This window comes from Pteropus vampyrus, unplaced genomic scaffold (genome assembly GCF_000151845.1).
Source record: "Pteropus vampyrus isolate Shadow unplaced genomic scaffold, Pvam_2.0 Scaffold478, whole genome shotgun sequence".
NCBI lineage: Eukaryota > Metazoa > Chordata > Mammalia > Chiroptera > Pteropodidae > Pteropus > Pteropus vampyrus.
In genome coordinates, this window is record NW_011889259.1 from 298,834 (window position 1) to 302,557 (window position 3,724).

The following is a 3,724-nucleotide window of genomic DNA, read 5'->3' on the forward strand; positions in this document are numbered from 1 at the left end:
CTTCTTTCCCTCGATGAGACAAAAAGGCTGTCAGGACACTCGCCAGACTGACCCAGACTTCGGCGGATCCCGGCAGGGTGTCGGGCGGCGGGGGGTGGAGGGTAGTGTATTTTTTCCTTAATCCCTGCCCCCAATTTTGTCTTACCATTTAGGTTTTCTTCAGCTGGACTCACAGGAGTTTATGATGCTTTGTATTTTGTAGAGTTTATTTCTTTCATTGCTGGCGAAGAAGCTTTGCATTGTTCCATGCGACGCTTTATCTGGATTTTCTGGCGTGTGAATTATATTTTCTTCTTCGTCTCGATTATTTGTTAAGTCGAAACTGGATATTGATCGTGTGTAGTTTCTAGCAACACTTCGTATCCATGGAGAGTTGGCTTTTTACTTGGGCCGATCACGTTTCCCCAAGGCCGTCGCTTTTTTGTATTTTATCACACACGTGATTACATAAGATTTTTCCTTTATTTTTACATGTTCGAACCCCTGTGTCTTGTCTGCGATGGGATGTTTCCATTTTCTTTTGTCGGAATCTGTTTTCTGTACCCAGATGGGAAAAATGCCATTCTCCTTTCTTCTAGCTTGTGAAAATAAACCTGAGCTAAAGAACACACGCGTTTTCTCATCATTCAAGTAACACATGTTTATGACAGAAAATAAAAATGAGCAAAACGAAGAAAAACATGAGCGCCTTCGATATCACCATCGGACCTAACTCAGCATTCATATACAGTTTTCGTATTATTTTTCATATTATTTCGGTTTTTATTTTTCGCTTTAATGTTTTCAAATAAAAATTTTCAATGACAATTTTTACATAAAAACCTTTCATCTGTAATTGTTTGAAGTGCACGGCCACACACTCGTGTCCGTGCGTGCATACACGGGCGTGGGCACGCACACGCACGAGCCCACGCGTACTTTCTTCGACAGGAATTTTGGGTTTTCACAATTGATCACCTTCCGTAAAATACCAATAAAAAGCCCGTTTCATGTGATGTCAGGAAAACCGGCCGTCCTGACCGAAAGGCCGGATTCGTGGCTTTTGCTGATGTCCGTGGCGCGCACACTCCCACGTGGCCGATTTCAGGTTCTCCACGATTTAACAAGTGGATTACAGATATTTTGAATATTTAGCAGTCGGCTCTTGTGTGTGGGCCAGGACTGGCTGGTCATCTTAAGTCGCTTCTTCCTGACAGGAGTGGCGTGAAGTTCTGTTTTTTCGTCTACCTTTTTTCTCCTATTACAGAGGCCGTGGCCTTCGCGTAAGTGTTTTGTCCCCGAATAAATGGATACTCGATTACTTGATTCTTTATTGTTATTAAAATCTCTTATTTTCCACGTGCCTTCCAGCTGCACGGTATTCACGTGAGATGCTCTTTGTTCGTAAACGTGTTTTCCTGTATACCGTCCCCTCCGGAACTAATTCGCCACCACTTTTGGTGGCTTTTCTAGTTCTATAATCACGACTAGAACAAAGCTGATACTTAAGGCCGCCTAGCCCTACATTTCCACGTTATTTATTTTTCTTATTAAATAGCTTTCACCCACATTTCTAGTTTTATATTAAACTAAGAGTGGTCACTGGACGGGGCACTTGGCAGAACGATCCCGATTTTTAATGCTAATGATCCATTAATTAAGGAACAGTGGCTTTCGGGTTTAAATCCACAACTTTCATCATGTTTAGAATAAAACCTGTCCTACGAATTTTTAAATAGTGAATGTTTTCAAATGCTTCCTTGACACCTATCGAGACGATCAAATGACCTTTTACTAATTCTCACGCTAATAGGATAAATCATTTTCCTGCGTATTGCCACCAACGCTTTCTTGGAGTAAACCAAACTTGGTTGCTGTAGACGCTTTTTTTTTTTTTTTTTTAAGTGCTGAGGGTCTCTGCTTATGTTTCAAATGTTTTAAATAAACGTTTCGTTGAAGACTAATTTTTGATAGTGCCCGCGCCGTCCTGCATGACCGCGACAGGTCTGTCCAAGCTAAGACAGTGACATGGGCGCGTGGCCGTTAACCAGACCGTAGCCCAGGCTGCCCTGGGCTCTGCCATCTCTCCTGCTCGTGCTGGGATCCTGGGGTCCGCGTTCACGATTGGGGCCGACCTACGCGTTTTCCCCGTTCTTCCCCGCCTGATCCAGAATGCTGTGCCATACGTCTACTGCGTCCCCCATTTTTATACATTTTGTAACAGTTTATTAAGCGGAAGAATTATTTATTCCTTGACGGATATGATGTTTTTTCACGATTCGGGCCGGTGGACGGACGTGTGTGGAAGGGTGATTTTCGTGGTGATAATCTGCATTCTCGCTGTTCTAGGAGAACCTAGAGGGACAAGAGGCATCTTTCCCTTCTCTGCCCGTCCCCCGCCCAGAGGGCGAGCAGGTCCCCGAGGCGGGGGGTTAATTCGCTCTGGTTTTAGAAAAGCGTCAAAATGGTTCACAGGCCAGGGGAGTCTCGGGTTTTCACCAGAGGCCAGGACTGGAGGTGGCTGGACCTGGACCTTACATAAAGCCTGGGGCTTTATGTAAGATGGGGCACCCTGAGCGGGGCAAGACCCGGGCTCTGTCTCCTGCGTGCACCCAGACAAGTGGCAGGTCCTCTGACGGTGTGGCACCTGAGCAAGGTGGAGCGTTAGGGGGTAGGATTCGTATTGAAGGGTCCCTGGGCCCCCCTGGAGTGGCAGGATGGGGCTCCACCGTCTCATGGCCAGTGAGGGCCACCCCCTGAGACTCGGGTGGACCGAAGACCAGTGGCCGGGCTCCGATCGCGAACTGTAAACCTCCCGAGTCTGTCTCCCGTGCCACACAGTCAGCGCTAACTCAGTCCCGTCTGTCTCTTGTCTTTGCGCATCCAGGCTCGGGGCTGGAAAAGCCAGCTCCATGCTGACCACCCCCAAGTGGGGCTGTCCAGCCAGATGCCTCCCAGGTCCCCACATTCATTTATGGGATGCTATCTGACGTCTGCCCTGGCCACTAGCACACGTTCCAGACCTGACGTTCTGGAAACGTCCCAAAGATGTCCTCGAGTCCCAAACTCCTCCCCTGCCTCCCACCTCCGCCCTGCGGGGTCCCCATCCTGCTGGATGGAAGCCCCAACACCCAGCAGCCATCCTTGGCTCACACTCCAGGTTCAGTCGCCTTCACATCATTCCAAATGTGTCTAGACCCCGCCAAGTCCTAGCGCCCGCCGCTCCTTTTCCTGTCTATCTGACCCCATTCCTGAGGGCACCACCCTTCTGACCCCGTCACCTGACGGAGGCCCCACCTCCCAGCACCGTCACATCGCGGGTGAGGTTTTACCGTATGAATCTGGGGGACACAGACATTCGGGCCAGGGCGCTCCCCTTAGTCGCAAACGTTTCATTGCTACGAATGGGATTTTTCTCACTGTCCTCCACGTTTTCGGGTTAAGGGTCGGGGTGCGACCTGGAGACCGGCCACCAAGAAACCGGAGGGGCTCACAGCATCAGGCCTTCCTTCAGAGGCCTCCTGGCCCCCTTGGGACTTTGGTCACTGTCGACCGGTTTCTGCAGGCTTGTGTTAATGAACCCGAGGGTCCAACAGCTGACGCTGCCCGTCTGTAAACTGGAAGATTTTCCCCAAGCACAGGGAAAATCATGGTTGAGGGATTGAAAATAATGCGGTTAACAGTAATTTAGAAGGCTCTTCACTGAGCGGGGTTTGAAAATGAAAGGAAAAACAGCTTGTCAAAG